General features: G+C 43.5%; 1 protein-coding gene across 2 annotated transcripts in view; it reads right to left on the bottom strand.

Moving 5' to 3' along the window:
- The window catches only part of RALYL (RALY RNA binding protein like), a 655,965-nt gene that overhangs the window by 501,120 nt on the left and 137,506 nt on the right, over positions 1-17,339 (bottom strand). Inside the window, exon 1 of one of the 2 annotated variants that reach the window (XM_030553368.1) lies at positions 9,943-9,961. The exons of the other annotated variant lie outside the window; for it this stretch is intronic. The gene's annotated coding sequence lies outside the window, so the exon portion shown is untranslated. Of the gene's footprint in view, positions 1-9,942; positions 9,962-17,339 lie in introns of those variants that run through there. 2 annotated transcript variants of the gene reach the window in all.

Below are 17,339 nucleotides of genomic sequence, written 5' to 3'. Positions count from 1 at the left end.
GATGGGCGGAAGTGACAGAAAAGAAAAAAACTACTAGCAAGGGGAGTGAATATCAGAGGGGGCAAACCGAAAATAAACCCTGTCACTGGGGGCAACCCAAGACCCCACCTACAACCCAAGGAAAGCCCCAGACACCCTATTGTCCCACCTCACTAGTCTCCAGCAACCCACCTCGGCCCAGTGACCAGTCAGCTGGGCAATGTTTTAAATGTAATGAACTGGGACATATAAAGGCCAACTGCCCCAAGAACCCCAACTGAGTACAGTTCATTACACCACCATCACACCAAAGATCCCTAGGCTCACATGCCTCTCAAATACCCTCGGAGCGAAGGGAAACCTTGAGAGTGGGCGGAAAGAAGGTTATCATGTGGAGAGACACTGGGGCACAAGTGTCAGCTATCCACCAATCCTTAGTGAACCCCAAATTCATCAACCCAGAGGCCCAAGTGACAATTCACCCATTCATGTCAAAATCTGTAAACTTGCCTACAGCTGAACTGCCTGTTCAGTACAAGGGCTGGTCAGGAATGTGGACTTTTGCCATCTATGACAATTATCCCACCCCCATGCTACTGGGGGAAGACTTGGCCAACCATGTGAAGCTGACCAAGAGGGTGGGAATGGTCGCCCGCACCAGGCCAAGCAAACTTCCACACCCATCCCTGTTCCTGAGCCATCCACCAGGGCCCAGTCTGTGTTACCAAAGACCCAGACAGAGGTGGTGGAACCAGATCCTCTGCCAACGACTGCAACAGCCACAGTGCATCCAGTCCCAGAACCGGAACTGGAAAAGCAACCAGCACCAGAACCGTTGCCAGCACTGACTCCAGTGCTTGCAAACCCATCTACCACTCCAAAGTCAGAGGGCACCAGCGGGCCTGAACTGGCAAAAGCAGCAGACAACCCTACCCAAGAGGCTCAGCCAGAGCCTGAAATATCACCTAGTGCACCAGTGGACAGCGGATCACAATCAATGAAAACAACCCCATCACCTACATCGCTTCCAGACGGACCAAGCCCAAGTCCACAGTCTAAGGAGGAACTGGTGTCTCCAGCCTCAAGGGAACAATTCCAGACTGAGCAGGAAGCAGATGACAGCCTTCAGAAAGCTTGGGCGGCGGCACGGAGCACCCCACTGCCTCTCAGTTCTTCTAACCAATCCCTGTTTGTTGTAGAACAAGGATTTTTATACAAGGAGACTCCTTCTGGTGGACACCAGGAAGACTGGCATCCTTAAAAACAGTTGGTAGTTCCAACTAAGTACCGGAGAAAGCTCTTAAACTTAGCCCATAATCATCCCAGTGGCCATTCTGGGGTGAACAGAACCAAAGACAGGTGGGGAAGTCCTTCCACTGGGAGGGAATGGGCAAGGATGTTGCTAACTATGTGCGGTCTTGTGAGGTGTGCCAAAGAGTGGGAAAGCCCCAAAACCAGGTCAAAGCCCCTCTCCAGCCACTCCCCATAATTGAGGTCCCATTTCAGCAAGTAGCTGTGGATATTCTGGGTCCTTTCCTAAAAAAGACCCCCAGAGGAAAGCAGTACATACTGACTTTCATGGACTTTGCTACCCGATGGCCGGAAGCAGTAGCTCTAAGCAACACCAGGGATAAAACTGTGTGCGAGGCCTTAGCCGATATTTTTGCCAGGGTAGGTTGGTTCTCCGATATCCTTACAGATTTAGGATCTAATTTCCTGGCAGGGACCATGAAAAATCTGTGGGAAGCTCATGGGGTGAATCACTTGGTTGCCACCCCTTACCACCATCAAACCAATGGCCTGGTGATGAGGTTTAATGGAACTTTGGGAGCCATGATACGTAAAGTTGTAAATGAACACTCCAATGATTGGGATCTAGCATTGCAGCAGTTGCTTTTTGCCTACAGGACTGTACCACATCCCAGTTTAGGGTTTTCACCATTCGAACTTGTGTATGGCCACGAGGTTAAGGGGCCATTACAGTTGGTAAAGCAGCAATGGGAGGAGTTTACGCCTTCTCCAGGAACTAACATTCTAGACTTTGTAAGCAACCTACAAAGCACCCTCCAACACTCTTTAGCTCTTGCTAAAGAAAACCTAAAGGATGCTCAGGAAGAGCAAAAGGCCTGGTATGATAAACATACCAGAGAGTGTTCCTTCAAAGTAGGGGACCAGGTTATGGTCTTAAAGGAGCAACAGGCCCATAAAATGGAAGCGTCATGGGAAGGGCCATTCACAGTCCAAGAGTGCCTAGAAGCTGTTAACTATCTCATAGCATTCCCCACCTCAACCCTAAAGCCTCAAGTGTACCATGTTAATTCTTTAAAGCCCTTTTATTCCAAAGAATTAAAGGTTTGTCAGTTTACAGCCCAGGGAGGAGATGACGCTGAGTGGCCTGAAGGTGTCTACTACAAAGGAAAAAGTGACGGTGGCGTGGAAGAGGTGAACCTCTCCACAACCCTGGAATGTCTGCAGCGGCAACAGATCAAGGAGCTGTGCACTAGCTTCGCCCCAGTGTTCTCAGCCACCCCAGGACGGACCGAACGGGCATATCACTCCATTGACACAGGTAATGCTCATCCAATTAGAACCTCACTCTTCCGGGTATCTCCTCATGGCCAAGCTGCTATAGAACGGGAAATCCAAAGCATGCTACAAATGGGTATAATCCACCCCTCTAACAGTGCATGGGCATCTCCCGTGGTTCTAGTTCCCAAACCAGATGGGGAAATACGCTTTTGCGTGGACTACCATAAGCTAAATGCTGTAACTCTTCCCGACAACCAATAAGCACCTATAAGCTATTGGAGAAATTGGAATGTGTCCAGTTCATCTCTATATTAGACTTAACCAAGGGGTACTGGCAAGTACCGCTAGATGAACCCGCCAAAGAAAGGTCAGCCTTCATCACCCATGCAGGGGTGTACAAATTTAATGTGTTTCCTTTCAGGCTGCAAAATGCACCCGTCACCTTCCAAAGACTTGTAGATGGTCTCCTAGCAGGATTGGGAGAGTATGCGGTTGCCTACCTCGATAAAGTAGCCATTTTTTCTGATTCATGGGCAGAACAGCTGGAACACTTGGAAAAGGTCTTCAAGCGCATCAGGCAGGCAGAACTAACTGATAAGGCTAAAAAGTGTCAAATAGGCCAAAACAGAGTGACTTACCTGGGACACCAGGTGGGTCAAGGAACGATAACTCCCCTACAGGCCAAGGTGAATGCTATCCAAAAGTGGCCTGTCCCAAAGTCAAAAAAACATGTCCAATCCTTCTTAGGCTTGGCTGGATATTACAGGCTACAGATATTACCACACTACAGCCAAATCGCTGCCCCACTAACAAACCTGACCAGAAAGACACAGCCAAATGCAGTTAAGTGAACTGATAAATGTCACAAGGCCTTTAACCAGCTTAAGGCAACACTCAAGTCTGACCCTGTGCTAAGGGCCCCAGACTTTGACAAACCATTCCTAGTAACCACAGATGCGTCTGAGCATGGTGTAGGAGCAGTTTTAATGCAGGAAAGACCGGATCACAAATTTCACCCTGTCGTGTTTCTCAGTAAAAAACTGTCAGAAAGGAAAAGCCACTGGTCAATCAGTGAAAAAGAATGCTACACCATTGTGTATGCCCTGAAAAAGCTACGCCTATACATTTGGGAACGGCGTTTCCAGCTACAAACCGACCATGCTCCACTGAAGTGGCTTCATACTGCCAAGGAAAACAACAACAAACTTCTTCGATGAAGTTTGGCTTTCCAAAATTTTGATTTCAAATTTCAACACATTTCAGAAGCTTCTAACAAAGTGGCTAATGCACTCTCCCGTGAAAGTTTCCCAAAATCAACTGGTGAAAAATTGTCCTTAAAATGTGAAAAATCTTGTAGTTTTACATAATTAGTAGTATATGTAAAGGTGCATGTGTTTTATTAATCCATTTATTCTAAGTTCTAGAAAGAAATCACTGCCAGTGTGGTTCCACACTGTCTGAGATTTGGGGGGCATGTCATAAACAGATAGTTAAGGGTTAATGTCTCTTTTACCTGTAAAGAGTTAAGAAGCTCAGTAAACCTGGCTGACACCTGACCAGAGAACCAATAGGGGGACAAGATACTTTCAAATCTTGGTGGATGGAAGTCTTTTGTTTGTGCTCTTTGTGGTGTTGTTGTTCGTTCTCGGGACTGAGAGGGATGGGACATCAATCCAGGCTCTCCAAATCTTTCTGAATCAGTCTCTCATGTTTCAAACTTGTAAGTAATTAGCCAGGCAAGGCGTGTTAGTCTTATGTTTGTTTTCTCAACTTGTAAATGTTTCTTTTTGCCGGAAGGATTTTACCTCTGTTTGCTGTAACTTTGAACCTAAGGCTAGGGGGGCCTCTCTGGTCTACAGGAATCTGATTACCCTGTAAAGTACTTTCCATCTTGATTTTACAGAGATAATTTTTACCTTTCTTCTTTAATTAAAAGCTTTCTTTTTAAGAACCTGATTGATTTTTCCTTGTTTTAAAATCCAAGGGGATTGGATTTGGACTCACCAGGGATTGGTGGGGGAAAAGGAGGGGGGATGGTTAATTTCTCCTTGTTTTAAGATCCAAGGGGTTTGGATCTGTGTTCACCAGGGAACTGGTGAAGCCTCTCAAGGCTGCCCAGGGAGGGGAAAGTTTTGGGGGAACAGAGAGTGCCCCAGACACTGGAATTCTGGGTGGTGGCAGCATATACCAGATCTAAGCTAGTAATTAGGTTTAGAAGTGTCCATGCAGGTCCCCACATTTGTACCCTAGAAGGTCAAAGTGGGGGAAAAATCCTTGACAGTCACTGATTTGTATTTGTAAAAAAGCTAGCCAGTTACAGAAATTGAACATTGTTATAAACAATGCATGTAAGGAAATAGAACCCCTGATCTCTTCATACAGCAAAATACCCCTAAGAAGAGATTAATTTTAAAGAGAGACCCACGTACTGATAAAGCCCTTAATTAAATATGAAATGTTATGTCTGTATGCAAGGAAGCAGAAGAAACAAACATTCTCTGTATACATAAAATTAATTTAACATACTTTTGCTCCTTTTAACAATAGATTTAGTTATTAAGGATTGGCTGACAGCGTGATATTTGGGTAAGACCTGAGATTCAGCATGCACCCATTCTCTGCATAAGTAGCAGGCACTCTTCAGGAAAGCACAATTTTTAAATTATTTAAAACATGTTAATAAACCTATGTTATACAGGTTTCATAAGAGGGTGAAAACACGATGCATCACAGTTATTCACAAGGGGCCAGACTGTGCCTTGCTCTCACGCTGGCGTACAGGCAAGGAACTTCCTTAGCTCTCAAGGAAAGTGGATTTTCCCCTGCATGTCCACTTCATAACTGCTCACCTCCATCCACACAGTAGAACTGTTCGGCTGCACAGCCACTGAAACCTTCCACAGCCACAGAAACCTAAGATGCCAGTTCAGCAAAGCACATAAGTATGATTAACTTTAAACTGGTGAATAATTCCACTGAAGTCAAGGAGACTAAACAAAGGCTTAAAGTTATGTATATGCTTACATGTGCTAAATCGGTTCCTTTATGAATTTCACCCTAAATTATTAAAATAATTAGCACAATTAGATGTTAATGTATTCCATTTATCTAAACTATTAAAGAAAAGAATTCATTAAGCCATCAGTAAAACAATTGTACAGTAATTTTTTTTTAGTCTGACACTGTCTCAGAAGCATGATGGTTCAATAATATATTTAGTTTATCAATTCCAATTAAGTCATTATAAGAAAGAAAGAAAGAAAGAAAGAAAGAAAAAGAAATTTTAACCTACCTATCTGTCTACATAAGCTCCAGGGAAACGAGTTCAAGTCCACCATAATTGTTTTAATAGGTTCAATTTCAGAATGTCTATTTATAACAAGCCTAACAGCTTTCCTTTGTACAGTCTCTAATTTATTAATTAGTATCAACTTCACAGGTTCCCAAATGGAAAGATTGTTTTATTATAAAATGAGAGATTAAAATGCCAGATTTTTAACCATTTTATAAGCAAATTTCCAATCTTATTTTAACTCAACAAAGCCTTCCAAGAGTTGTTTTAGGAATGCTGATGCTGTCTGTTCTAAATCAACTATCAGTAGTATCGAACACCTATAGTCCCAATTTGTACTGCCTCTTCTATTTAAATTGTTACAGCTTTACCTTTTGCCTAATTAACCTTTCTGAGGCTGATATTTAGGAATCTCCTGTGTCATAGGGCATGTCTACACTGGCAAGTTTCTGTGCAACAAGTTATACAACTTTTATTAAAGCACTGGAATTAAATGGCTGTTGTGTATCCACACTGTGCTCCTTATGATGGTGAAGCGCATCTACATTAGCAGCTCTTGCAACGGCAAAGAGAGCAGTGCACTGTGGTAACTACCTCGCTGTGCAAATGGCCCGAGAGTGATTTGGGAAGGGTTTGCAATGCCTCATGGGGCAGACATAGTGTCACATGATGCAGGCTTCCCAATCCAATTGTTCCTTGGGTATTCTATTACATGGCGAGCTGCTTTTCAACTGAAGCGGGGGACAGCAGAGTGTGTGACTCTGTGGCCAGGTCCACACTACAGCGTTAAATCGATTTAAACAGCGTTAAATCGATTTAACGCTGTAACCGTCCACACTACAAGGCACTTAAAATCGATTTTAAGGGGTCTTAAAATCGATTTCTGTACTCCAGCTAAACGAAAGGAGTAACTCTAAAATCGATATTACTAAATCGATTTAGGGTTAGTGTGGACGGATATCGAAGTTATTGGTCCTATTCTATTACTGAGCTACCCAGAGTGCACCGCTCCGGAAATCGATGGTACCCTGGGACCATGGACGCACACCACCGAAGTAATGTGACCTAGTGTGGACGCGTAAAATCGATTTTATAAAACCTGTTTTATAAAATCGATTTTACTAATATCGATTTAAAGCTGTAGTGTGGACGTAGGCTTAGTGTGTGTGTGTGTGTGTGTATGGAGGGGGACAGAGGCACAGTGTGTTTTGGGGGACAGTGTGTGTCAGCATGCTATCTTGTAAGTCCAGACAGGAGCAGGAAACAACCAGTCCTGAGGGGGGGAAAGGGAAAACCTCGGAATCAGCCCCCGCCTTCCTCCCCAGCTCTCTGCACAGTAATCTCTCTTTCATGCACACACACCTGCTTCTGTGTTCACCAGCACAAGCATTCCACATTTGTGGTTTGCGTTGCGTCCTGGAGCAGATCAGCACAGCACACAAGGGCTGCCAGAAATGAAGCTTTGAAAGGAGAGGGGCACGTGCCTTCAGGGCAGCCAGCCGAGTTCAAAGCAATGAGCAGAGTGGCCACTTGAAAGATTATGAGACACTTCTGGAGGCCAATTGATTGCTTTCTGCGCTGTAATGTGTTTAGATTGCCAATATAGCTTTGGAGCCTCTGCGCTGTAAGGCTTACGACTCTCCTTGAGGTGGTTTTTTTGCAGCGCTGCTACTGAGCAGTTTCTGCGCATAAAGTGGCGTGGCAGTGTGTACACCTCGGGAGTTACACCGCAGAAAACTGCTTTACTGCGCAGAAACTTGCCAGTGTAGACAAGGCCTTAGTTTGAGGCATAGAGAAACAATTATTTGCATTCATCAACACTTGTAAAAGTCGTAGAGTCAATCAATGTTAAACACACCTCATGTGGTGAGATTGTAACTTGCCTTGGCTCTAAATATGCTGATTAATTTAGGAAATATTGAAAGGTGCCTGTTTATGGATAGTGGCTCTGTTCCTAACCTCCACACACACCCTCCACCCCCCACTTGCACAGACTTTTAGAACAGGGTAAAATCTCTCCCTAGAGTCAACTAAAATTATGCTCCACTCCCATTAAGGCAATCTAGTTTTTGAAAAAGTTTGAGACAAAAACTTGCAAGCAGAAAATAAGGAGCTATTTTCATCTTACTGTGGGTTTCTTGAACTCTCTTATTATTTAACCATTATCCTGAATTTTATTTTAGAATTTCTGTTTAAAGTTTTTCAGACAATCCTGCATTTTATTGTTCTTGAAAAAAAATGAGTGAGGACAAACACTACTTTTCATATGGAGATATTACTAGCAGGTTTGGATAATATATTTGCTTGGTAAAGTGAGATAAAATAACAGATCCAATAGACTGGTAAGAATAGCGCTTATTTATCTGCATTATTGAGGATCTGAAAAAATTATGTATTTTTTTCCTCAAAAAACAAATTATAGTTCTGATTTTGTTTCTGCATCAGAAAGGAACATTTCAAAACCTTGCATCCGACGAAGTGGGTATTCACCCACGAAAGCTCATGCTCCAATACGTCTGTTAATATATAAGGTGCCATAGGACTCTTTGCTGCTTTTTCAAAACCTCTGTTTTTCTGCGAAATGGCATTACTGTTTTTTGGTTAGCCCTAGTACTAACCCCCTGAAACCTTTCTCAGACTGCTGAGAGGGAAAAGTTCATACATTTCCCTTTAGTAGCAATTCCTGGTTAGTGCAGACATAGCCACACTAGGGCTTCCGTGCTCCTGGGGATCTCATGTCTGCTGCCCCTGCAGAAGGTTCATAAAGCAGGCTTCTTGGAGGTCAAATGAGTGCTCCTGCTCATATGCCTGTGACTACAGCTCGAAGTTTCAAATTGCCCAAAGGGTCAAAGATGCATACAGGCACCTCAAGGCCTATGAACTACCAGACAACCTCATACTCAATATATCACATTTGTATTGTAGGTGAAACTTTGGCCAAAAGAAAAAAATGAGCAAGGGAAATTGCAGTCAAAGGCCCCAACCACTTGTGCAGCTGCTCTGGAATGGTCACTTTGAGCCAATGAGAGTACTCACGAGCCTACAATTAGTCTTATTCATGATAAGGGCCTAATTTTTCAATAACAAAAAAGATAAGAAAATTATAAAATAAACAGTGTCACAAACAAGTTTTATAATAAGTCTCAGTCATTAAGCAAAGGTGAACACTGAGGGGTTTTCTTTGTAAGTATTTTGCATAAGTGCATAGGTGCTTTTCAAATTTTTTTTGGAGGGATTTTTATGCTCCAATTCTACATATCTGTTCAAAGTTTGTATTCATTGTTTATGTTGAATGTGTGTTTCCAGTCTGCTTCTTTGCTTACCCTCTTACTTGTGTGCTCAGTTTCTCGATGCAAAGCCCTTGTTATTGTTGGGTAGTGAAACTACGAAATTGTTCTTGTCTTTACAGGTAAGTGTATCCATTAAGTGCTCTGAAAAATGTATCACATGCTCATCAAAAAAACGTAACTGTCAATTTGATGAAGTACAACTCACATCTCATTAGTGTTGAGCACAGAAGCAATATTCCGCATCAAAAATGACTGCTAAAATATTCACAATTACCAGCTGTTCAGAATCCATTTTATATAGATAAAAAACATGTCAAATTTAATTTATCAGATGCTTTCTGCTGTCATACTTTTCTTTCGTTCAATGTACTGAAAAGTTATAAAACAACCTCAGTGTTATTCTAGACATGTATCGTATGGGCAAAAAGAACAACAAAATCTATTATGCACCAAGATATAATGAAAACTACATGGATGAATAATCTTCTGTAGGTTCTCTCACTTTGAAGGCTGAATACATTATCCATTTCAACTTAAATTGTGATTTTTTGGAACAGGAACTTCCAATATATTTGGATATACTTTTGCATATTTTTGATGTTCTCATAATATAAATAAGTAGCAATTTAAATGTATCTTAATATACAATATTTGCATCTTTATTATAAAACTTTCATATCCGGCATATCCCTAAGTAAGATTATTACCCTTATGTCAGTGTGGTAGTTGTGTTGGTCCCAGGATATTACAAGAACAATGTGAGTTTACCAAAAGAAGTTGGTCAATAAGAAAGACAAGTCTGTCTTGTCTCTCTCACCAACTGGAGTTGGTCCCATAAAAATATTAACTCACCCCTCTTGTATCTTGAATACCCTTATGTCAGTAATACCTACAACACAAAATTAAAAATAGAATTCAGTATTAATTAACCTTTACAAAATAGGCACTTACATGCTTATGAAGATAAAAAAAATCACCAGATATTAAACAACAGAGAAAAACAGTGGGATTAGCAGCAATAAGTATTGGAGAAAGTCAACTAGGCTGTAAGAGTCAAATTAATGGGTTAGTTTTAGATGCTGAACAACTGATAGATGAGGTCAGCTGGGTTTCAAAAATTTCTGTGACAAGCTTTGCTTATTCCACCACCACTTTGCCCGAACGGGAGCAAGTGTGGGGAACTTTGGACTTTAGATAGCGTTTTAGGAAATTAGGTTGGAGTCCTCTATACACTGGGATAGGAAACACTATTTTGAACTGTAGATCAGTAGTGCAAAACTGCAACACAAGAGTGATCACTTTTTTTTCCAGGTTACCCATAGATCAATTGACAGCATTTAGATATTGTTTATTAGAAACAATTGACTATATAGAAATCTGTCAAATAGTGATAACTCACACACCTTCTGGGTGTGGTGCTGTATTTCATCTAGTGGCACCAAGACCTCTTAGAGAGAGATTGATGAGTCTGCTCTACAGCCTTAGCTAAGAGCCATATGGCTTTTAGCTCAGGCAGTAGAAGCTCATGCATTCAGCTACAAAGGTCCCAGATTCGATCCCACCTGCTGACGACCAGCATCTGTCAATGTTACAAGTGGGGGCTTTTCTGAGATTTCAACTGGGAAATCTCTGGAGCTCAGGACATGCTTCCTCAGCTAGAAGAAGTATGTAACCCACACACTTTCTGGTTGTGGCGTTCTGTCCCACCTACTGGCACTGAGGCCACTTAGCCCTGGTCTACACTATGAGTTTAGGTTGAATTTAGCAGTGTTAGATTGATTTAACCCTGCATTCATCCACACGACAAAGCCATTTTTGTCGACTTAAAGGGCTCTTACAATCGATTCTGTACTCCTCCCCGACGAGAAAATTAGCGCTGAAATCAACATCACCAGGTCGAATTTGGGGTGATGTGGATGCAATTTGATGGTATTGGCCTCCGGGAGCTATCCCAGAGTGCTCCATTGTGACCGCTCTGGACAGCACTTTCAACTCAGATGCACTGGCCAGGTAGAGAGAAAAAGCCCTGAGAACTTTTCAATTTCATTTCCTGTTTGACCAGCGAGCTGATCAGCACAGGTAACCATGTAGTCCCAGAATCACAAGAGAGCTCCAATATGGATCGAACAGGAGGTACTAGATCTGATCGCTGTTTGGGGAGATGAATCCATGCTATCAGAACTCCATTCCAAAAGACAAAATGCCAAAATATTTGAAAAAATCTCCGAGAGCATGATGGACAAAGGCTACAACAGGGACCCGCAGCAGTGCTATGTGAAAATTAAGGTGCTCAGGCAAGCCTACCAAAGAGGCAAACAGACACTCTGGGTCAGAGCCCCAGACATGCCACTTCTATGATGAGCTGCATGCAGTTCTAGGGTGGGGCCCTATCACTATCGCATCCCTGTCTGTGGACTCCTGCAAAGGGCGGGGATTCTCATGCAACAGGGATGAGGATTCTGGGGACAAGGAAGATGAGGAGGTGGAGAAGGATGAGGATAGCGCATAGCACGGAAGCAGAGAAACCATTCTCCTCGACAGCCAGGAACTGTCTACCACCCTGGAGCCAATACCCTCCCAACCCTCCCAAGGTGGGCTCATTGACCATGAAGCCAGAGAAGACCCCTCTGGTGAGTGTATCTTTGTAAATATAATGCACAGTTTAAAAGCAAGCGTGTTTAATGATTAATTTGCCCTGAAGACTTGGGATGCATTCGCGGCCAGTACAGCCCCTCCTTTTAAATGGCCAACCCAACGGATGCTTGGTAATGGAAAGGAGGGCGCTGCTCTTTGAGACCATTCCCACATGTTATGAAGGCTGAAGAAGCTGAAAGACTGTGGCTTACCATGGCTGCCTGCAAGCTGAATTCTGTTACCCGGTCCTTCATGTGTGATCTCTCACACCAGACTGGCAGGCCCTCAATATAAGAGACAAAATGCGACTTTGTACCGAAAGCACATGTGCTATGTAATGTTAACAGCTTGGTTCACCTTGAAAGAGTCTACCCATTGTTCTCTAAAATGTGACTTTTTAAATACTACTCTTCCTTTTTTTCCTCCCGCAGCTGAAAATGTTTCAACACTCCCCCTATCATCTTTGTCCCAGAGGCTAGTGCAGAGAGGGGGAAAAAAATGCACTTGTGATGAAATGTTCTCTGAGCTTATGCAGTCCTCCCACACTGAAAGAGCTCAGCATAATGCATGGAGGCACACAATGTTGGAGTCCAGGAAAGCAGGAAATGAACGCGAGGACAGGAGGAACGAACGAGATGAGAGGTGGCAGGAGCAAGAAGATAGATGGCGGCAGCCTGATGAGTGGAGGTATGATGCAATGCTGAGGCTACTGGAGGATCAAACTGATATGCTCCCACATCTGGTGGAGCTGCAGGAAAGGCAGTAGGAGCATAGATTGCCGCTGTTGCCCCTGTGTAACTACCCACCCTCCTCCCCAAGTTCCATAGCCTCCTCACCCAGACACCCAAGAACATGCAGGGGGGCTCTCTGGGCACCCAACCACTCCACCCCAGAGACTGCCCAAGCAACAGAAGGCTGGCATTCAATAAGTTTTGAAGCGCCGTGTGGCCTTGTCCTTTCCTCCTCCCCTCATCCACCACCCCGCTATGTGCTTCCCTCCTCCTCTACCCCTCCCGGGCTACCGTGGCAGTTATCCCCCTATTTGTGTGATGAATTAATAAAGAATGCATGAATTTGAAACAATAATGACTTTCTTGCCTCTGCAAGCAGTGATTGAAGGGGGGAGGGCAGTTGGCTTACAGGGAAGTAGAGTGAAACAAGAGGTGGGTTTTCATCAAGGAGAAACAAACAGAACTGTCACATCATAACCTGGCCAGTCATGAAACTGTTTTTCAAAGCTTCTCTGATGCGCAACGCACCCTGCTGTACTCTTCTAATTGCCTTTGTGTCTGGCTGTACGTAATCAGCGGCCAGGAGATTTGCCTCAACCTCTCCCACACCAGAAACGTCTCCCACTTACTGTCACAGATATTGTGGAGCACACAGCAAGCGGCGATAATATTGGTTTTGCTGAGGTCTAACCGAGTCAGTAAACTGAGCTAGAGCGCTTTTAAACATTCAAATACACATTCTACCACCATTCTGCACTTGCTCAGCCTATAGTTGAACAGCTCTTTACTACTCTCCAGGGTGCCTGTGTATGACTTCATGAGCCATGGCATTAAGGGATAGGCTGGGTCCCCAAGGATAACTACAGGCATCTCAACGTCCCCAACAGTTATTTTCTGGTCTGGGAAGTAAGACCCTTCCTGCAGCTGTTCAAACAGACCAGAGTTCCTGAAGATGCGAATGTCATGAACCCTTCCCAGCCATCCCACATTGATGTTGGTGAAATGTCCCTTGTGATCCACCAGTGTTTGCAGCACTATTGAAAAGTACCCCTTGTGGTTTATGTACTGGCTGCCACAGTGATCCAGTCCCAAGATAGGGATATGTGTTCCGTCTATCACCTCATCACAGTTAGGGAATCCCATTGTAGTAAAGCCATCCACTATGACCTGCACATTTCCCAAAGTCACTATCCTTGATAGCAGCATCTCAGTGATTGTGTTGGCTACTTGGATCACAGCAGCCCTCACATCAGATTTGCCCACTCCAAATTGATTTCCAACTGACCGGTAGCTGTCTGGTGTTGCAAGCTACCAGGGGGCTATCGCCACTTGCTTTTCAACTGTGAGGGCTGCTCTCATTGTGGTATTATTGTGCTTCAGGGCAAGGGAAAACAAGTTACAAGTTCCATGAAAGTGGCCTTACACATGCAGAAGTTTCACAGTCACTGGAAATCATCCCAGACCTGCAACACTGTGCAGTTCTACCAGTCTGTGCTTGTTTCCCAGGCCCAGAATTGGAGTTCCATGGCATGAACCTGCCCCATTACCTCCATGATGTCCAAATTGCCAGGGCCCATGCTTTGAGAGAAGTCTGTGTTCATGTCCTCATCACTATTGTGATCGCGCTGTCATCGTCTCCTCACCTGCTTTTTGCAGTTTCTGCACATACTGCAGGATAATGTGCGAGGTGTTTACAATGCTCACAACAGCAGCGGTGAGCTGAGCAGGCTCCATGCAGGAGACCAGAGTTGCAGCGGAAGCAGTGGATGACGACGGATGCCACAAGAAAAGATATTTATACCGAATGACGAGAGGACCTATGAGGTGGATTCATTGCACCAGGAGAGCACAGTTGCAGTGGAAGCGGTGGGTGACTGAGCTCATTTACTCTATTGAGCTCAGTCATCATTTACTCAATTAAGACTGAGCTCATTTACAACAACAGGAGAGCAGAGTTGCAGCGGAAGCGGGGGATGATGATGGTTTGCAGACCTACTGCACAGTCTGCTGCCAGCAGCACCCAGGACACAACAGCAGTGGTGATGGTGAGCTGAGCTGAGTGGGCTCCATGCTTGCCATGGTATGGCATCTGAACGGAAAAAGGCGCAAAATGATTGTCTGCCGTTGCTTTCAAGGAGGGGTAACTGACGACATGTACCCAAAACCACCCACAACAACGTTTTTACCCCATCAGGCATTTGGAGCTTAACCCAGAATTCCAATGGGTGGCAGGGACTGCAGGAACTGTGGGATAATTACCCACTGTGCACCACTCTGTGAGTCGATGGTATTGAGGACGCACTCCGATGACCTACTGCACTTAGTGGGGACATAAACGATTGACTGTATAAAATTGCTTTCTAAAGATCAACTTCTATAAATTTGACCTAATTTCCTAGTGTAGACATACCCTTAGAGAGAGAGATTTATGAGTCTGCTCTACAGTTTAGCTAAGAGCCATATGGCTTTTAGCTCATGCAGCAGAGGCTCATGCAGTCAGCTCCAGAGGTCCCAGGTTCAATCCCATCCACTGATGACCAGGGTCTGTCAGTGTTACATAGTAATGGGACAATAACTATCTAAGTTAGGGGACAATAAATATCTATTCTTATAAAATGTTACACACACACTTTTGCAAGGAGAAATTGCAAAGGCCCCAATCCTGCAACCATTTCTATAGCTACACACATACACACACAGAGACAAAATGTTTTCTTGGTTAACTACTGTATGGAAAGGGAAGAATTGTGGGCTTGTGATAAAAGCATGAAGTTTGCCACTGTCTTAGGGCATGACTAGATGATCAGATTGGTCCCTTCTGACCTATGAGTCTATGAGTCTATGACCGAAAAGATTTTCAGATATGGGGCCATCACTAACTGATGCCATGTTGCCTGTGGCAGGCATTTAACAACACTGTCATAATCTGCAAATGTTGTTTTACGGTTGGACATACAAGGGATATATTCTTGGTTTTGCTTCAATGTGACCTTAAAATTGGTCACATTTTATACAACTTTTGATTGTCAACATGGTATTGGCAGAATTTAATCACATTTCTCTTTTTTCTTTCAGATGCTACCTTGGGGGTGTGAAAGCTGCTTGGTGATTGGGTAATATTAACTGTACAGAGTAGTGAAAGATGTGAGATTACTATTAGCTATTACTAGTGCTTCAAACGTGTCAAAAAGATACATGCTTGTTGATGGACCTGGATCTCAGAGACATCCCATTCCACTACTGACTGGGGCATCTCTGTGCTTTGTCAGAAAGACAGAGGTGCAGAGTTGATTAATCCAGTAGAACCGAAAGGAAAGCATGTTCAATACAGTTATCAAACTCTAGCGGAAAGTATCAGATGTGTCCATAATTTGAATGCACTTCTCTTATACACAGACAAATGCAGATTATCTGATGTTGATGGTATTGAAAAAGACTTTCAACAAGAACAATGGACATTGGCACAAATCCTGCTACATCAACTTTTACAGGACCAAATTTAAAAAAGTTGAGAATAAAAAAAACAACATCACCACAATGCTGTGGATCACTCTGGCGTACTGCAGAGGAAATACACACATTGAAGTGACCCCCACAAAGAACCTCCAGAAAAAGAAGCATGCTCTATTTCATCAGAAGACCTCCATAAAGCTTTTAACGTCAGCATGGATAATCGAGTCTGCAAACATGCACTTTAGCTGCTAGACTAGCATTTGCTTGCAAAACTAAGTGCAGGGATCTTAATTGTCCAAGAGAAAAAGTAGCATGCAAGATATTTGGTGTCTCTCTACAACAAAGTCAGAGAAGAAAACAATGCATGGATTGCCCTTGGTGAACTCATAGCATACATTGAACAGACAAGACAATGAAGGCGTGGCTCCAGTCTTTAAACCACCAGACCTCAAAAGGCTCTATAGAGCTTGGGATGACACTGGCTCGGTGCGTTCACAGAACTAAATTCAAAACCTGTTTCCTTGTATACATTCCAGATGTCCAACCACACAAAGAAGGACATCATGTGCTTCTTGCCTTCAACCAGGATATTGGCCATGCTCTCCAAAACACATGTGAGGGAGACTGGGATAGGTGAAGTGCTTCTTTGTCACACACAGTAAAACTTATCTGAAGGGAACTATTTCAAATGAAAACAGTTTACTGTATTGCAAGTAAAATATTTGCTTGTGTTACTATGGGCACTGATATCTATGATATAGAATGGTCCAAACATTAAGAGTGAGTCTGAACAAGTTTCCATGCATCCAGCTAACTTTACTTGGGCACAACTGTTTCAGTACAACAGCAATTTCAGTTACCATGAAGAAACAGAAAGCTTGTACCCCAACAAAGCTCAAGAATCACCTTTACCAATCTACATTGGTTTGACACTTCATGAAGACATGAAAAAGTGAGCTAGTAATTACTGTCTTTAAACTTGGTTTGTCCATCACCTGTGACAGAGTACTGGCCATCTCTCCTAGCACGGCAAACAGTGCATGCCAACATTTGAAGGATGAGAATAGAGCCTATCCTCTAAAGACCTCTATGGTGGTCTGTTCACTACTGAGGCCACAGACAACATAGACCACAATCCCGCCTCCATCACAGCAATAGATTCCTTTGAAGGAACTGGGATATATCACTTTTTCAGCATCCCAGTATTCAAGTGAGAGAGCTGTCTGTGGCATTCCCTCCCCAGACTGTGAGACTGCAAATTAGAAAATAAGAACCGCTGCACTAGGGTCAGACCATTGGTCCATCTAGCCCATTATCCTGTCCTCCAACAGTGGCCCATGCCAGGTGCTTCAGAGGGAATGAGTAGAACAGGTAATCATCAAGCGATCCATTCCCTGTCAGCCATTCCCAGCTTCCAGCAAAGAGAGACTA

Source organism: Gopherus evgoodei, chromosome 2 (genome assembly GCF_007399415.2).
Source record: "Gopherus evgoodei ecotype Sinaloan lineage chromosome 2, rGopEvg1_v1.p, whole genome shotgun sequence".
In the NCBI taxonomy this organism is placed as follows: Eukaryota; Metazoa; Chordata; order Testudines; family Testudinidae; genus Gopherus; species Gopherus evgoodei.
This window is presented reverse-complemented; position numbering and strand designations above follow the sequence as displayed.